Below are 19,753 nucleotides of genomic sequence, written 5' to 3' on the forward strand. Positions count from 1 at the left end.
CTTAGTCTGGATGCTGAGAAGGCATTTGATAGGGTGGAAAGGGCCTTACTCTTTGGGGTGTTGTGGAAGATCGGGGTGGGAGAACGTATGTGCAGAGCCATTAGAGCAGTCTATACAGACCTGACAGCCAGAGTTCTGGTCAACGGTGGCACATCGACAGAATTCCCCCTCACGGGGGGCACTAGGCAAGGCTGTCCCCTCTCGCCGCTCTTGTTTGCCCTTGTCATGGAGCCCCTGGGAGAAAAGATAAGACGGGAATAACAGGATAGTAGGAATAGAAGTGGGACAACAAATGCACAAAATCAGTATGTATGCAGTGACATCCTTATGTATCTTGCTGACACGGATGGATCCCTACAAAGAGCGCTCTGGGTAATAAGGGATTACGGAAAGGTCTCTGGTTTTAAGCTAAATGTTGGGAAGTCCACCCGCCTCCTGCTGAGCGAGGGAACGCCTGAGCAATTACTCAGATGGATGGCCCTGGGAATACCAGTTGAAAGGGAGCGTATTAGGTATCTGGGAGTCCACATGCCGCGGAGACTGAAAAGACAGAGTGTAATTCCCCCCGATCCCCCTCTTGCATAGACTAACGGTTGAAATGGAGAGATGGGAAAAGCTTACAATCTCCTGGCTGGGACGTCTGAATGCACTGAAAATGGCAATTCTCCCCCGAATATTATACCTGTACCACGTGCTCCCAGTGGAAATATCAGGGATACACTTCGGGGAATTAAAGACGAAAATACTCAGTTTTCTATGGCAGGGTGGGCGACAGAGGGTTGCTTATAAATTGTTGATACAGCCGAAGGAAAAGGGTGAGGTGGGACTCCCGGAAATGAGGACCTACTACAGGGCCGCACAGTTTAGGGCTTTGGTGCCCCACTTACGGAACGATAAGGACAAACAGTGGGTGGCAATAGAGAACTATAGATTTCGCCCGGTTACTCTGGGGGAATGGCTGTGGGCCCCGAAGAAAGCAATGCCGAAAAACATCTACTCGCACAGCATACTGGCACCACGGTTGAAGTTGTTGAGGGATGGGAAGGAGATGGAGGGAGTCACGAGTTGGCCTTCCCCACTCAGCCATATATGGGCACCACCTATAGGAGATGCCATGCCGGGGCGCGCAGGCTATCAAGACTGGTTTGAAGCAGGTCTGGAGAGGGTTGGGCAAGTATTGAAGAAAGGGGAATTTCTGGGAATCCCGGATCTCGAGGCGGCACTGGGGCTGAGGAATATCTCAGTCTTCAAATATTTAAGGCTGAAGGGCTGCCCTAACATTGGTAAAATGGAAAAGGGAACTACAGAGGGAGTTGACTCACACGTAACAGATATTAGACACGGCAACAGGTACTAGGGGTCTTATCTCGAGATGAGATCAGGCATTGTTGGAAGCGAAGGGTGAAGATATCTCTGTATACAGGGTACGATGGGAAAGGGATTTGGGGAAGGAAATAGACCCAGATTTATGGCAAAGAATGTGCCTAAATGCGCACCGAACCTCGATCGCTTGCCAGTGTAAGTTACATGGCCTCAAACTGTTATATAGGTGGCAATGGGATCTGGTGAGGCTGGGGAAGATGTACCTGGGACAGACCCCCACTGTTGGAGGAATTGTGGCCGGGTGGCTAACTACTGGCATGTGTGGTGGGACTGTGTAGAGGCTCAACAGTATTGGAAAGAAGTATTAGGATGGATAAGGGAGCTGGATGGGGTTGAGAGGAGGTTAGACCCGCTACTTGTCCTGTTCGGAATTGAAAAGATAAGAGGACAATTGGAGAAAACTACCTAACATACCTCACTCTCTTCTGTTGGCAGCCAGGGCATGTTTTGTGGGGAGTTGGAAAAGGACAAGTCTCCCATGCAAAAAAGAGTGGGCAGCAAAAGCATTGGACCTCTACAGGATGGAAGAACTGACCACGGCAGATACACTAGCTCATCCAAGAAGGCAATGGAGTGGGCTCTGTTCCTAACAATCTTTGACCCGGAGCATCCCCAAGAGGCAAATGAGGTGGACGGGATGGGAGGAGGGTTGTGAGGTGGAGAACAGGGGTGGAGAGGTGGCCCAGGGACAGAATACTCAACGGAATGGAACATGGATGGGGAAATTACTATTGGACAGCGCCCACGTTACGGGGAAAAGAACGGGGTGCCCAGGCTTGACCCCTTAAACCTCAGACTATTTCAGCGAGGAATGGAATAAACACCTGGGAGGATTGGACAGAGAAACTACCCCGAGGTAGCCAGACAGTTGTTGGGGAAGGGGTGGGGGGGGGGAGGAAGGTTTGCTCAACGTCTGTGGGGTGGGTAGGGAGAAACTATTTAAACCTTGTTGGCATCAGTCTGAAGTAAGGTAATTGCTGGTTCTCAGCACAATGTTGTATTGCAATGCCACCAATAAAAATATATTTAAAAGAAAGAAAGAAAGAAAAAAAAAAAAATGGACAAACAACGCTCAGATCGAGGCAATAGCTAAATTATTTGTGCTAACCATAATTACAGCTGCAGGGAAATGAAGCATTTGTAGTCTTCTTGGTGGGATTTAAATTTGACGAGGTTATTACTCACATCTGATTGCATCTGTCATCTATAAAAAATGCATGCCCTTGTGATTGTATAAATGAAAGATTTATACGGGAAAGACAAAAAAAAAAAAAAGATATATTACTGTTATATGTGACCCACGGTGCATACTTAATTTGCCGAAATACGTTTTAATGTGAACACCAAACAAAGTTGCCCGAAATGCAAACACGTTAACGCTGATATGGTATACATGTTCTGGGCTTGTCCTGTAGTATTACAGTATTGGGGGGAAATTGCACAACTGCTAGCTAAAGCCGATATAATATTGAACGCCCGATCCCCCACAGCATGCTGGTTGGGTGTTTTCCCAAGGCCAAAACGTACAAATATGTCAGAAAGCTGAAAGACCTGGGGTATGTACCGGCGAAACGCAGGATAGCAATGGGATGGAAATCTCAGAAGGGACCGGATGCACGACAACGGTGGGGGGACCTGCAGAAATGGTCCCTGGCAGAGACTTCAGTGTGGCAAGAGGCAGTGCGTTTGGGTCCTGATGAAGAAAACGTAGACATAGAATCGTGGAGGGCCGGCTTCAAAAACTGTTAACTACGTATGCCCAATCCTTGACAGAGGCATCACAGGGGAGACCTGAAACAGACACCGATAATGTACTAAGTATTGTCTAACGATGCTCTGGAAGCAGTGAGCTGGAGGGTGGATGGGAGCAGAGGGGATAGGGATGTTCGAGGCAGACATCACAGATGCACAGAAATATGTAGCTATGTGTTAAAGTCTGTAGGTTGTAAAAGTTAATAAAATATATAAATTCCAAGCAGCTGATATGCAATTACAATTCTTTCAGGACCACCTCCCCCACAGACAGATAATCACTTATGGCACTCCAACAGGTCTTACAGGCATTGAGAGAAGAATATGGCTCTGGCATTTCAAAAATGTACCTGGTCCACGAATGCAGCTCCGCAAGAGATTTGCTGTACAAGGGAACTGGTTGCAGCACAGACTTCTCCACAAATGGCAGATCATTAATCTCTGGGGGCCTTGTAGTGTAACAGCCCTGGGAACATAGCTTGAATCAAAGAGGCTAAAAAAGCCCCTCTATCCTGGCTAGTTACCATACGGCTTGGCACATATCCTTCTTTGACCCTACCGTATCTATTATCAAGCCGAGAAACAACTGCCATTCCAAAAGGAGTGACAGCAGACTTTTCTTAATTTATGAGGAACCCCAGCACTTGCAGGAGGCCAATGGGCCACCAGATGGGCACTGGGAGTGTGTGTCTGACACACCTGAGACATTAAAATCATCCTCACACCTTGCTTCCTTAGAGCTGTTGCAACAGGCGTCATCAATCCCAGCGTGCGGAAGAGAGACCCAATCGGCAGGCTTTAGAATTTCCCTACTCAAATTTGGAGAAATGTCCAGTGCAATGGAAAAAACAGGAGCGGTCAAATAGGTGCCCTTCCGGTTCAGAGATGGTAGCCAATCGCCTCCTGCAAAAGGTCTCAGAGAAGAGTAATGCTTTTGGTTTTGAAATGCCTGTATAGTATCCAACCGTTAGACTCCAATAAATGTATATGTTGAATTGTCCCATTTCCTGTGAACCAGGAACACATTTTTCATAAACCTGTTGGGATGTTAGCATTAAGGGACAATAGCCCCTATCGTGCAAAGTCCCTGAGTTAAAGTGTGTCCTCCTCTGCTGAGAATACAATTATATGTGGGAAACTCCCTTGAATGGCAGAGCAGAGAAACAGTGGCTTGATTACAACCTTCCACTGTATGCAATAGTCAGGCATCCTCTAATATCTCCCTCCAGTTGCTCACTAATAATGCTGTTCAACCCCCTTAGAATCAAACACGTTTGACGATAAGCAGGATTCATCATAATGTAGGTTGTTACAATACTTTATTATGATGGAAACCTCATTTTCTACCAGAAATCTATTATCCTAATTTGAAGCAGACATACATGTTATAACAACAATTATGGCTATCTGCACGGAGATAATTAATTGAGGCTATTCTAGTACAACTATTGATTAGGTACTGCAGACAGCCCAGAGATAAGCAGTGTATTGGCCACTTTTACTCCCTAAAAATGGGCGAATACTCCCAAAAAATAAATCGAGAGTAAAAATACTCCCAACCAAAAAATAGAAAACTGACACATCGAACCCTGATCCCCTGCTTTCACCCACACAGCTCCATAGATATGTATGGACCAGTAATGCAGGTAGTACCACAGGAAGAAACTACTATTATAACTGCCTGATCAGGAGAAGTAAACATGTATCTTTTATAGTGCACGAGTAACTAGGTGCAAAGAAATATTCATTAAACATTTCCATTTTCAAGTTAAAACCTATTTTTACTGGCTTATAAAATACTCTCATTGGGAATTCGACTTGCATTTTTAGTCCCTAAAAAATAATTGTACTCCTAACTATCAACAATAGGGAGTAAAATACTCCCACTTCCAAATCTTATCTGGAGCACCGACTTCAGATCTCGATATACCCAAGAAGATCCATTAGCGTTGATGAGAACAAAATATATACAGATCTGCTTATGATTTGATCCTGCCCACATTTTTAGACTTTCTTTAACAAGATTTCAAGGGTTATGGGAGGGTATCTGGACATAGCCACCAAAGGGCAGATGCTGGGTATATGGGGAAATAAAGAATGTAAGTCAAAGAGTTTGTTGAAATGGCTCTGGAGACTCCAAAGCGAGATTTGGAGAGATGATGGGTCGGTGGAAAATCTCAAAATTATTGAATTGAAGGCATGGGTTCGGCAGATGCATGGAATTTGAGAAACTGAACTACAATCATAGGGAAGAAGCGTGGGAAAATATGGGCGGTAATGGCAACTTAGATATGGTTAGAAAGGGAAATCAGGATACGCTCAAGAAGGCTGAAAGGAACGGTGAAATGGAACTATATAGATCTTTTGGCTTGAAGTGAGGAGGGTTAGCGACTAAAAGGGTACACCTAAAATGTATACGCTGATGTTGCTTTGCCAAGGGTGATCGTGTAGTTGTCATGAAAGATAGAAAGGGCTATTCAGGGTCGAAAGTAACGCATTATGTTAATTGACTGGTTAATAAAGTCAATAAAAACTGTTTTTCTTTAAAGAAAATTATTACATTCGAAGCATACAAAACAATGTTTGGGTGGCCTAACAGTAGAGGTGCAAAAGCTGCCTGCGTAAACAAAATAATCTATAAATGCTAGGACAAAAATCAATGTTACAGTGCATTCTATTCAATGAGTGCCATTGCCAAATCAACCTCTGGGTGCTATCAGTGAATGGACGCAGGAACATTTAGTGGAAGCAGAACAGCACATGGAAGCAAATTCATTTAGAGGTGCAAAAACAGTCTGAAAATGCAACAGCTAAAGTAAACTATGATTGTAGTCAATGTATGGGTGCTCCAACAGTATATGGCAACCAAACAATTAACGAGTGTAACAGCAGAGCAATTGGCGTGCATTAACAGTATTTGGAATCCCAAACCGATTTCAGTAATCAACCAATGAGGACAATCAGTTTATGACATGAGCCAGTCAAGAACCATACTATGTAGCACAGTAATAAATCGGAGTGCAAAACTATCAGGCCGATTCATGGAATCAACGTGCGCCGAAAAAACGGCGCACGCCTGCGAAAACGTGCGATTCGCAGTGAAATAGCGAAAATCGCAGTGGAAGTGCGATTATCGCAGTGCAAGTGCGATTATCGCACAGAAAACATCGCACATCTATTCATGGAAGTCCGTGCACGTGCAAAATGTGGGATGTGCGCTGAAAAAGTGCGCGGCGCACGCTGGCGCACAGTTCATCGAACGCCGTACGATAAGGCCACAGCGAATTCGCACATAGCGCGGCGCACATAACAAAAGTAGGCGTAACACGGGGCGTTACACGCAGAATGGGGAACAACTCGTGAAAATGTTGGCGTCACGGGGGAAGTACAGGAGGCAAGTGCGCAGAACGCCCACACGCTCGCCTACAACACGTATTCATGGAATCGAATAGGGAAAAACAGCGCACAGCCAAAGACGCGCACAGGCCCATACATATCCGCCACACGAAAGCAGGCGGTAGCGTCCCTGCGCAGGAAAAAAATGTGTGCCAAAGTTCTACACGCGCGAGAAGTACCACACGCGATTGGCCTGGGTGCATGTATTTCAGGGGCTCGCGGGTGTTTTCACACGCGATTGTCCTGGGCGCGTGTATTTCAGGGGTGCGCGATCAGGCCTGGGGGAGCGTGTGCGTGTATTTCAGGGGTGCGCGAGAAGTCTCACACGCGATTGGCCTGGGTGCGTGTATTTCAGGGGTGCGCGAGAAGTTCCACACGCGATCGGGCCTGGGGGAGCGTGTGCGTGTATTTCAGGGGTGCGCGAGAAGTCTCACACGCGATTGGCCTGGGTGCGTGTATTTCAGGGGCTCGCGGGTGTTTTCACACGCGATTGTCCTGGGCGCGTGCATTTCAGGGGTGCGCGAGAAGTTCCACACGCGATTGGCCTGTGTACGCGATTCCATTGGACCAAAGGCTCTGACAGCGCAGGCGCGTCTGTGACGTGACACGCGCGGGCGTGTCCCTGTACCCGGGGGAATGTTACAAGACCAAAAACTGCACGTCCGAGTGTCAGCCCGCGTGATTGGAGGATAGTGCCTCAGTGCGTATACGCGGAAATGACGTTGGACGTGTGGTGCGGTTTAAAAGGTGCGTGTAGTATGTCATTTCCTTGTACGTGCTTCCCGTGGAGAGCGAGTGGGTGAAATCTGTACTTCTTGTCGGTTCACACGCGATTTACTTCACAGCGTTTCTAGTTCGTACTCCCCGTTACCTCTGTCAGTATTTTTCTGATGTTCTCTTCGACCTGTTTCCTCAAACAGCGTTGACTTCTCCTTTTGTCCTGTCTCCTCAGACAGTGTACAATTCTTCTTTTGGCGGGGGTGTTGCCAACGCGCACACACGCGTATTATTCACGCTCTTTTCCCAGGCAGACGGTGTGTCGCGCACGTATTTACCAACTGTGCTAGCCCCGTGTGTAGCGTACCCCTTCAGAGGTCATTGTAGGCTGCGTGTGACACGCATACGTTCATTTTTGTGTTTCTGGGTGCCACAGCGTAGTGCAGGTTCCTTTTCCCACGCACGTGGTCTACGAGGGGTCGCGTGCAGGTCATTTTCTGTTTTAGGGGTGCCTGTGCGTTGCGAGGACAATTGTCCACTGCAACTCCATCAGTGCCATGGCTGGGAGGCGAGCAAGTGGTAAGGGTGGCAAAGGTGGCCGAGCCTCAAGAGGTGGGCGTGGTGGGCGCGGTAGGGGACGTGGCCAGGATTTGCAGACTCCCCCAAGCCCCCCACGTGTGGAGGACCAGTCAGGGACACACACCCCCCCCCATGGTTGAGGGAAATGTGGCTGACACCATCCCTGCTCAGCCCTTGTTGGACCGGCCCGTTGTGGCACCTGACCTAGCACAGGGTGACTCCCAGGCTGACTTCCAGGTCACCAAGTCTAGGCCACGGGTGGCGGCGCAAGCCAGTGTCACCAGGCCACGTGGTACAGGGGCAGCCATGTCATCTGCTGCCCCGAGTAGGCGGGGTGGGGAGGCTGCAGGGGCAGCTGCAGCTCCGTCCACCCCAGCTCTGACTCCCCTAGCAAGGACAGTGTTGGTCCCGGTACATCAGACTGAGGTTCCCCCTGCCATCATCACACTTCAGCTAATGCCTACAGAAAAGTCATGTGGTCAGTGTGCCATCGCACACTACTACTACACAGACCACCGGTGCTCCTGCCTCTAGTGTCCAGAGCGGCGTAGGGCACTCCGGATCCCCACCACCCACAAAAAGAAAGAGGAAGAGTGCTCGTCCAGTATAGGCTGATGACCCCGACACGGCTACATGGTGCGGCACACCAAGGAAGCCTAGCTTCAATGATGCCGAACTGGATGCACTTGTGCAGTATGTGTCCGAACATGACGCCGAAATGTTGGTCACTTCAGGGTGTAGGATTACACCTGCTCGACGTTAGGCACACTGGCAGTCCATCGCGGACAGCATAAGTGCCCTTGGGTTTATGAGGCGCACAGCTGTTGAGTGGTACAAGCGCTGGAACGACCTTAAGCGTAGGGCAAAGAAAAAGCTGGCCTCAAGTCATGCCGCAACTCTGGTGACTGGAGGTGGGTATCCACAAGAGGACATAGAACTCACTCTACATGAGCATGTTGCTGGGACCTACGTCACAGAGGAGCAGATCCAAGGTGTGGGAGAACTGCCAGATTACGAGGCATTGTCCGGTGAGTGCACATGCATGTGTGTGTGATCCATGTGTATGTAGTTTGTGGGAGGGGATCTGGTTGAGTGCCAGGTCAGGGTGTGTGTGCCTGAGTGTTTTGTCCCACCCATGTGCTTCATCCCATGCATTCTGCGCCCCGGGATTTGGGTATTACAGTATCCCTTCTGGCCACAGTAGGCGTTTTGCACTACATTGCGCCAGTTGCCCTTGAAGTGGCATCTTGCTACCACATTGTTCCGTATTTAGCTGTGTTCAATCAGGCTGATTGTAGGAATTCACCTGGTTCTACTGCGCATCACTCTGCCCCTTTGTCACATATATGACATGCCCATGGTACATGCCATCTGTGTGATGGCATGTGTCATGTATGTGTATTGGACATGCCACTCACAGGCCAATGTGTGATGGCACTGCTAGCCAGCATGCAGCTGATGTGTTGCTCTCCCATCTTGGTGTCATCAGTGTCTGACATTTTCCTCCCCTTCCAACTCATGGACAGTGCATGCATGGGAGGGTTATAGTCATGTGGGACATGTGTAAATCAAGTACTGGTACTGTAGCTTGTCTGGCCTAATAGCGTGCCATGGTGCTAATGCCCGTTTCCATTTTTTGTCTTTCTTGTTTTTGCAGAGGATGACGCACCTGATGCTGTTGAGGGAGAGGAGATGGTGCAGGCCCAGGAGGGATCTGAAGCAGGACCAGGCACCAGTGGGGGACGTGGTTTGGTGGTGGGGGAGAACCCTCTCTTGCTGCAGGCCATAGTGTCCCGGGGTGTCCCTGGCTGCACCTCCCCAGAACTCTTTTCAGGTGTTGATTCGGATGAGGCCTATGTGGATTCGCAGGTATGTGTTCATGGAAGGGATACTGTTCTGTCCGAACCACCTGCACCAGGGGTAGAGCCCACTATGGGGATGTCAGTGTTGGTAGGTGCGCCTGTGGTGGTTACGGATGCAGGGCCACACTCCACAACATCTGATCCTGTTCCTGGGCCAGCAGTTCAGAGGGGAAATGCAGTCCTGCAGCCTCAGGCAGTGCCGACACAGCAAGGCGCAGTTCGCCTTGCCCCAGACAGGTGTGGTGCCCGCCAACGCGGTGGCCGTCCGCCACCAGGCAATACCGCATGGGAGCAATCCATTTACGGTATGGCCAACCAACAGGCAGCATCATCCGAAATGATTGCTCAAGCCATGGAGAGGGTGGCCACTTCCATTGTCCCCCAGAAAGGCAGATAGAGCTACTACAGCAGGCAACAGACTCCATTTGCCAATCAGTCAGGGAGGACATGTTGGCGTCTAACAGGGACAGACAGGCGGCCCTGGACAATCTGAGGGAATCAATTTCTATAGATGCCCAGGGACAGAGGGAAGCCCTGAGGGGAGAGGTCCGGCACCTCGGGCAGACTCTTGTGGACCTTGAGGCTTCCACTGTCACCAGGACGGAACAGCTGCTGGAGCGCGTCACCCGTACGCTCTCAGCAGAGATGCAGGCAACTCGGGCGGAGGTTCGGACAACACGTCGGGTGTTGCATGGGGATCTCCGCACCATATCCCTCCAGAACGAGGCCTTCCAGGCCTGCATGCTTGCTGCCATGGAGGACCAAACTAGGGCATTGCGTGGGCTGCCTCCCATGGCACCACCACCTCCTGTGGCAGCAGCAGCAGAGGTTGAGGAGAGCGAATCCAGCAGTGAATCTCCCACTATTTAGTAGCCGTGCAGGCCATGAGCCCATGGAGGTGTTTTTTTTTTCTCGCAACATTCACGCAGGTGGCTGTTGGTGGGCACCCTGTCCTCGGACCTCCTGGGTGGCCTCCCCCACCCCTCCTGGCCCACACATGGCCATTTTTGATTTTTGATGTTGCAGTGTGTTGCCTTGTGTGGCTCCCGTGGGCATCCAATGTATTCCGGCTGGGCACATGCAGGCTTGTCCTGAGTTTGGGTTAGATGCTTGGGTCAGTGAGACACACACCCTTCCTGCTTCCCGTTTCCATGGGCTTGCAAAGGGTGTGCCCAAGTGACAGTGAATTACACAGTGACGTTGGACTCCCATGAGCTGTGTGGGCAGTCTGTAGTCAATACTGTGTATACATTCCTAGTGCATATTGTTGTTGTATTGTGCACTGCATGGTGTATTGATGTGTGCTTGTGCATCCATGTCTCCCTCCTGATTTGCAGGTTCATTCCTCATGTCTTCACAAGGCCGTCCACTTTGGAGATGGAGCTCATGTTGTGAGCAGTGGACTTCCAGATGTGCGTGGCAACAACACTGAACAGTTGGAGGTGGTGGATGTGCTGGCATTCTCATGTTGTAAGACTATGTATCCTTTGCCTTAGTACTGTCATGTTTATGCTATGTCGATTGTATTGTGGTAAGTATTTGGTCATGTGTGTTGTTGTTTCTACATTCATGTGGGCATATTGTGTGTGGCCAGTTTCCATTAGGGACACTGTACTTTGTGACACGTGTCATGTTTGGGGGATGACTTTGTTTGCTCTCACATGGCATGTCATGTCATGCCATGGTGTGTTGGGTGGCGGTGCTCGGGAGGGGTTGGGTGACATGGCACTGTTGTCATGTTGTGTCTTGCAAGGGGGTAATGATTTTAGCAGCATAGAAGTGTGTCTTTTGAACACAGCATTGGTGCTGTTTGTGTAGGTTGGGAAGCACACAATGGAACACTTCCAGATGTACAATCTCAGGCTGGTATGGTTGTGACAGTTGACTGTCCATTGACACATCATAATTGTCAGTAACAATCATCGATTGTCAGCTGGTATGTGCCAGGGCTGTGTGCACTCCACAGGGGTGTGATTTTATGTGAAGTAATTAGCCACGAGCTGCGTACGGGCTGCCTCACCCCGTGCCCTTTCCCCTCCCATGCGCAGTGGGCATGCATGTGGTTGGGGATGTGGGGGCACCACCATGTCCACGGCCAGGCCCCGGCGTGTTGCAACGTTGTGCAGGACACATGCTGCCACTATGATCATGCACACGACTGGGGTAGCGTATAACAGCTGCCCGCCAGAACGGTCAAGGGAGCGGAAGCGTGACTTGAGCACTCTGAATGTGCGCTCCACGATGCCCCGGGTTGCAATGTGGGCTGTGTTGTATCTTACCTGGGGTGGCGTGGTGGGTTTCCGAATTGGCGTCATCATGTGGGTGCTGAGAGGGTAGGCACTGTCCCCTAGGGAGGTGGTGATGGGTATCATCCGTGGGGTTGTGACATTACTCAGTATCTGACATGCATGCATGCGCAGTGGCATTTATACTCACCGAGCAGCCATGTATCGCCATGCCGCAAGCTTCTATGTCCCGGTTTAGGGTAGACATTCTGTAGATGAAACTGTCGTGGGTGGAGCCTGGATAGTTGGCGTATACTGAGGTGATGATTCCCTTGGCATCACATACTACCTGGGCATTGATGGAATGCCAGTGCTTGCGGTTTCTATAGATGTGCTCAGTTGCCCTGGGGGGACGTAGAGCCACATGGGTGCAATCAATGGCACCTAGCACTTTGGGGAATTGTGCCACCCTGTAGAAGTCCTGGGCAACAGCCTGCCTTTCTGCAGGTGTTCTGGGCAGGTATATGTGCCTGCGGACTGATGGGCGTGCAGTGATGATGGCCAAGACCTGGTGTAGGCAGCGTGACTGCGTGGCCTGTGACACCCCCCCCCACTATGGCACTTGTCTGCTGAAATGATCCAATGGCCAGGAAGTGCAGTACATTGAGGACCTTCTCCAGGGGGCTGAGTGCTTGGGAGCACAGGGTGGTTGATGTGAGGTCATCCTCCCACTCACTGACCAGGTTGAGTATTATGTGAGGTGGAAACCTGTACCTCCCATACACATGGTCATCAGGCATCCCAAAAAGGCTGGTTCTGGGTGTAAAAATTCTGGCCCGGACTATCCTCATCCTCCTCCTGCGGTATCCCACGGCCACTGCTGCTAGGAACGGTATGTTCATCCTGGCGTCTGAGCTTGTTTTTTGTTTGCGTGCACATTTATGCTGTGCGGGTGGACGTACGCCTACTTCCTGCTGGCGTACGTGTTTCCGGATTGGCCACGTTCGTTTCCATGAATACGTGTTGTAGGCGAGCGTGTAAAACTTCCCGCGCAGCCCTGGAATACCCGCACCCAGCCCAATCGCGTGTGGTACTTCTCACGCACCCCTGAAATACACGTACCCCGCTCCCCCAGGCCCGATCGCGTGTAAAACCACCCGCGAGCCCCAGAAATACACGCGCCGAGGCCAATCGCATGTGGAACTTCTCGCGCACCCCTGAAATACACGCACACGCTCCCCCAGGCCCGATCACGTGTGGAACTTCTCGCGCACCCCTGAAATACACGCGCCCAGGCCAATCGCGTGTAATACTTCTCGCGCACCCTTGAAATACACGCACACGCTCCCCCAGGCCCGATCGCGTGTGAAACCACCCGTGAGCCCCTGAAATACACGCGCCCAGGCCAATCGCGTGTGGAACTTCTCGCGCACCCCTGAAATACACGCACCCAGGCCATTCGCGTGTAATACTTCTCGCGCACCCTTGAAATACACGCACACGCTCCCCCAGGCCAGGTCGCGTGTGAAACTTCTCGCGCACGCGTGTTCCCGACACCCGTAATACGCGTTCCCCGCTTTGCGTTTGCTGTTTGCCAGTCCGGTAAACTGGTACAGGGTTGGCGCAGCCCTTTGCGATGGTTTTGCGATCTTGATGGCTTTTCCCTGCGCGAGGGCGTTCTTGGGGGCGTAACTGGCGCTGCTGCAGGGTCGCTGCGCCACTCTGCGCCACGTCTGCTTTTGGAGGTGGGAATCCATGAATACGCTGTGCGCGGAAATTGATTTTATCGCACGCGGCTGGCGCAGTCATTCGCACGGGCATGCTGTGCGCCAGCCGCGTACGACACTTTTGAGAGGAATTACATGAATCAGCCTGTAGATATGTGTGCACCACATGTATAATCAACGGCCCTTCCCTGGCTGCCGTTTAGCAAGTTCCGATGGAGAAAGTGGGAGGCCAGTGGAGGGCATGGGCGAGTCAGCAAACAAAAACAGGCATCACTCTTAGCCACTTCCCTTCACCAAATACATGGACAAGGCTTTGCCGTGGGTTCTTAGTTACTCTGCAAGGTCTGGTCACGTCATTGCGACCCAACTAATATATAATACCCCATCAACCCCAAGAAAGCTTGGAGGCAACTTTTGTTTTTGGGAATATGTTTTAATTTCACCGTCTTTACCTTCTCTGCTTGGGGTTGAACGAGACTGTTTTCTGCAAACTACCCCTAGTACTTTAGAGCCCTTTGAGCAAGGTGACATTTCTTAGGGTTAGCTCCAAGACCCGCTTTTCGAAAGGGCGCTGGCAATTTCATATAAAGGCATACGACCCAAAAGAATCTAGTTGTATGGGCTTCAGTTAAGTTAAACACGTTGCTAGCACTCAAGATAACACACTGGAATGAATGGAGTGCTGCTTCTCTGAGCGGTTATCCTTTGGGCAGTCGGGTCTCGAACAAGGGGTCAAGGGTCTTATACAAATGCATAAAGAATCAGCGCACAGCCAGTGAAATAAGGCATTTGAACTATGGTGTCCCAAAGGAGCGCACATACGTGGGAGAGTGGGACTTTTAACTGCTTAAAAAGAGCAAAGGCTTTCTCTTTAGTGGTGATTTAGGAATCAGCTATTCTGCTCGCTGCCATGTGTTCTGTTCATAGAGCAAGAAACATTTCCCAAGATAATTTAAATACCACACCCCATTTGTTTTCCAACACATTTAAACCTGGTAATAGCAGGCGGATTCCATGGGAATCTATTGTAGATGCCTCTTGCAAATGGTATTTGCGAAAAAAACCTTTTTGCTTTTTCAGTCACACAGAGGAAAAGTGAAGAGTAAAAGGTACGTTTTCCTGTGTTTTACTCTACTTTCCCACTATATTGCACCAGCCAGTCTCACTGCCGACTTAAAGTCTATCACAATCTGACATGGAACAAATTCTTAATAACCTTTTCACCAGCAAAACGCATAGCCTTTTTAATTGTACTGTACCAGTGTGACCACTCCATTCCCTTACACTACCAAACAAGATTCTTTTTTGTACATAGTTTATTCACGACTATGGCACTCCTGGTTCAGGCTTGGCAATCACAGAATGAACATCCTGGCGTATTAAGTATAGAAACGCCCAAACAAATAAGCCACCAATCATTCCAGGATTGTCCAAGCACACTTTTGAGCCCTTCATACACCCAACATTACATTGTGTACTACCTTAAAATTTTCCCTTCTCCTTTAAAACGCAGTCCAATTATCAGAACACTTTATGGTTGGCTAGTAGCCTGCAACTTGACAATTTTACCCCTGCTTTAGGACAACTGCCTCCTCACGGGCAAACCACTATCCACCCAACAGGACTGACTCACAACCATATCGCAAAACAGTCTTCCCCAGCTGCATTTCTCCCTCAATGTGTTTGTAGTATCCACTTCCCACTTTTCCATCACCTTATCTTGCCCTCACTCATTTCCTTTCTTCCAGGATGCTAAGGTCTGGTTATCCCTTGAGGAGGCATGGTATGCCACTCCACGGGCAAGCCTAGGTGGTCCGATACGGCTACAGTGGTGAATTGGGGCAGTATAAAAGCATATGAACATAACTTATGTGGTGAAAATAATTAAAATTACACAGAGGACATTTTGCACAAAAGTGCAAACGGAAGTGGTCGTCTGTTCAATTAAATGACACCCATGGTCTATTTGTTCAACATATTTCTGCAATGATTTGTACCTTGTCACATTGGTTTATCGTGTGACTTGTGTACTTTTAAAGTTAGCTGTATTAAACAAGAGTACTATTTTCAGTCTTTAAACTCAAGCATTGACACATGTTTGTACCCACTTGACGTGAGAAGACATTTGGTCAAGTACGTACATTTCAGACTGGGCCCAAAGCCCAGCTTAACCAAAGTGTGTGATCAACCCTACAGATAAGAGGGGGAGTATCAGCAACCTGTGCTACCTATAATTAGGGTACTACCGAGAAGGGGAAAAAAATAAAAAAATAAATACCAGGAGTAGAAAAGAAGGAAATTAACATAAAAGTATTTCCCCCTGCTTTCATGCACACAAGTACCTTGACACATGTTGTAAAGGATTTCAATCAGGCAATACACCCGGGTCTCAGCCTAGCATGCAATGTACAAATGAAATACTTATTTATTGTGTCTATAGGTTCAATATTCTGAGTGATATACCACTCATATCACACCCCTGCTCAAAATACCCCCAGGTCACAATGGACCAGTAATCAGCTGGTTGGTCAAGGTAATATTTATTTAAATTTCAAATTAAACATGTTTTAATATATGGGCAGCAATCGCCAATGTGGTGACAATACAAATAAGAAAGTAGGTAAGGCAGTTGAATTATATTATTTGCTGCTATAATGTAAAACACAGGGAAAAGAACAGTTTTGGCTTGTTGAAAAGATAACGCTTAAGTTAAGATTTCACCCTGCAAATTTCTCAACTCACAAATAAGCAATTCTACACAGATGTAAGTAAGCAGCAGGTATACAGGAATAAAGAACAGTGTACAGGGTTTGAATACACTCTTCCCTCCCCAAACAAGAAGAGAAAACATTTAGGGACATTTTACACATTTTAAAATGACATTTGAAAATGGCTGTGTGAAACAATGAAAAGTGTGCAAAAATCCTTAAATTGATATAAATTCCTATGGAAGCAACACTGAAAAGATCCTAACAAACATAAGCTATAATAAGAGCAACAGTACACACTTTGAATCAGAATGGAAGTTTGGAAATACTTTGAATTGGAAATCACATGGCTAAAACTTTTGCAAAATGCGAATTCCCCCCTAAACTCCCCCCTAAATTTCCCTATGCGATTTTAAGAAACATGGGTTAAATACACTGTTCCTGGATGCGGTTTCTGGGTTGGGATGTAGCTAAAGGTCTTATGTTTAAGTTGCAGTTGAAATGAAGTCTCTAGCTGTAAATTTGAGGAAGTTATGCAAGTTTGAATGAGAGGCGTTTTTAGAAAAACAGAACAGAGAAAAACAGAAAATCGGTTCTAAAATGACAGGTTAATTTTACTTAAACTAGTTCAATGGCTAAGAAAAAGACAATGCCACCTGTGAATCTCCACAGTTACGCGCGGCCGCTTGTAACCCTTCACGTGGTGGACACCCCCGTTCTTTATGGGAATTACTTTAGTTACTCAAAATCACTAATGGCTTATGGACTAGTAAAACAAAAATCAGATAAGGTCGATGCTAACAATAAGAATTACAGAGTTGCAAGAATGGTTCTGACAATATTATAGTTCTTAAGTTAAAGATGGGAATAGGACAAGACAACATATGCTATGGTTCACTATGATTCCTATTGATACTTAACAGTCCACTTTAAATTAAGATTTTGGACCAGGGCACTTCTGGCGGGATAGGTCAGCTGGGCGGTTCTGGTCAACTGGACGGCACCTCAGACTGGATTGGATTGGCCCTTCTGGTTGCTGAACACTGTAGATCAGTGGGATAGCGAGTTTCAGCAGGCAAGCATTAATGGAAGCAAGCCAGACTCGATCAAAATTGTTTCCCTTTGGTTTTGAGATAGTTTCAGGATTTGAGCCTAGCTGAAAAGCAATGCTGAGGCCTTGGCTTTGCAAAGAAATCTGGAATCAGGAACAAGATGGAGAATTCAGGAACAGGGCGCCACGCAGAAATCAGGATGGAGTCAGGAATCAGTGTGTTGTGAGGTTCCCTTATTTATCCTGCCAAATGACATCACTAAGTTTATGGTAGAGGCACACTTACAACCCACACCCACAAGGCTATGATTGGTCAAAGGCACAGTTTCCGCCTTGCTTTTTGCTGGTTGGATGACAGAAAGGGTTGTCACGTTTTATGATGTGACTTTGCACCCTCCCATAGTTATTGGGACCAAAATTTAACTTTCCCACAAATACCTATTTATATACTTATGCCCTCTAATAAAATCGGACACATACATTACATATTCTGTGGGTTACATTTACATCCAACTCCCAAGTCGGTGGGACCTGGTGTTGTCTTTCTATTGAATTTTAGTAATTCTAATCATAAAGGTTTGCCCAAACAATTCCTAATTCGGTACATATATGTGCAATCGCCCCTAGAACATGGGTACACAATATTAGATTTGCAGCATTAATAGTTTCTACGCAATTAGTCCTTTTTCATAACTTCAGTTCCTTACACAGTAAGAAATCATACCAAGTCTTCACATGTCTATAATAAATTCAGATTTCAATATATGTACTTTTCATTCCTTAACTTATTTTTGCTGCCAAGTTACATGTTTTGAAGTTCAGTGGCAAATAAACATTTTAAATCCAAAATCACATGTCAGTTTCTTTTTCTTACTTCCTAAGTGTGAGCAAATGGCAAGTCCTTTGAAGTTCAATGAGAAGCCTCTCCCCGCATCCGGCCCCTCCTATGGAGGGATGAGTGTTCAAGCCTGCCATTGGGCCTCATTCCGAGTTCGGAGGTAACCATGCCGCTATTTGCGGCATGACTGCCTCGGAACTCGTCCAAATTCCAGTCTGGTGAATGGAGTAATTACCGGTCCATTCTGAGGTCGGGGGGACCGGTAATTCCCCATTCACCAGGGCCATTCCCCATTCCCATTTGAGCCCCTATGGGGGGAAGTGGGAAGGCGGCAATAACGGTACCGTAATTTAGGTACCGTTATTGACACTGGAGTTCCCTTTGCGGGTCCCGTCCTAAAAGCAGGCATTAAGGAAGGACCCGCAAAGGGAACTCGTAGTAGGGCAGTAGGGGTTTAACAGCACCGGTCTCATTACCGGTGACCGTTAACCCTTACCGCCCTACTCGGAATGAGGCTCACTGTCTTTGCCTGGGGCCCAGACAAAAGTCTGATGAGGTCCTTTGTCATGAGTATGCAAGGCCTCCCCACAGCAATTAGCCTTTCCTGCCAGCAGTAAAGTGTCAACCTTTCGCATGCTAAGGCTGTCAGAGCAGAATAGTTTTTTTTTAAATAGTTACTTAACTCCAAACTGGGTTACTTTTATGTTTTAATGAAAGATTTAGGTGAAACTTAAATTAACACAGTTTATAGGTGGATTCGACATTAGCAATACTTTGACATTTCTTAAAGAATTAGGCCTTGCAACAAAAACATGCTTTCAAAATAGGCGATTTGGCACTTATTTCATGGAAAAACACATTATACCGAGTTCTTTTAAATCCGATATTTCTATGCAGCACCTACACATTTGATTCAGCATTATTTCTCCCCTTGAGTGCTGGGATTGTTTGCATCTGGATACATGTATCCAGCCTTTGTTTGGAGTTTGTCTGCAGAGCCGATTCTGTTACATTGTTGCAATTTTAGCCACGTTTTTCCCCCGTGGAACTGAAAACAAATGTTCCTGGGCTGCTTTTTTTCTTAGATACATTTCATAAAGCCGTCAGTCAATGAGGCCCGGTTCCTCTGAGCCACACTGGATGATCCTGCCATTTTAGTATCCTTTTAATCTCAATGATTCAATGGATCTAGCGCCAAAAACTGCACTTTTGAACGTTGCAAAGCTAACATTTTAAAAGGCATTTTTGGTTTTCAGCACAATTCTGCTGCTTTGCTCCATGTTGAATGTGGCAGAGCCCACTGGCATGCTCCTGCAGCTAGAACTCTGTTCATCACCCCCCTGATTTTGTCTGGCCGGGTGTGCAGCCTTTTCCTGGTTGTGACCCAAACGCAGTTTTGAAGATTTTGGCGCGCACTGGAGTCAGCGCATCGATTTTGGGCTGTTTCTTTCCCCATTTGTAAAGTGATGCAGTGGGGCACATTGGAATGGCTCAAAATATCCCACAGTGTGGACC

At 47.9% G+C, this 19,753-nt stretch overlaps 1 protein-coding gene across 5 annotated transcripts in view; it reads right to left on the minus strand.

Annotated features, from left to right (window-relative positions):
• ELMOD2 (ELMO domain containing 2) overlaps positions 1-19,753 on the minus strand; it is a 965,152-nt gene that overhangs the window by 937,207 nt on the left and 8,192 nt on the right. Inside the window, exon 1 of one of the 5 annotated variants that reach the window (XM_069631196.1) lies at positions 121-215. The exons of the other annotated variants lie outside the window; for them this stretch is intronic. The gene's annotated coding sequence lies outside the window, so the exon portion shown is untranslated. Of the gene's footprint in view, positions 1-120; positions 216-19,753 lie in introns of those variants that run through there. 5 annotated transcript variants of the gene reach the window in all.

The sequence above is a fragment of the Ambystoma mexicanum genome, chromosome 6q (genome assembly GCF_040938575.1).
Source record: "Ambystoma mexicanum isolate Mex_15411 chromosome 6q, UKY_AmexF1_1, whole genome shotgun sequence".
Classification (NCBI taxonomy): domain Eukaryota; kingdom Metazoa; phylum Chordata; class Amphibia; order Caudata; family Ambystomatidae; genus Ambystoma; species Ambystoma mexicanum.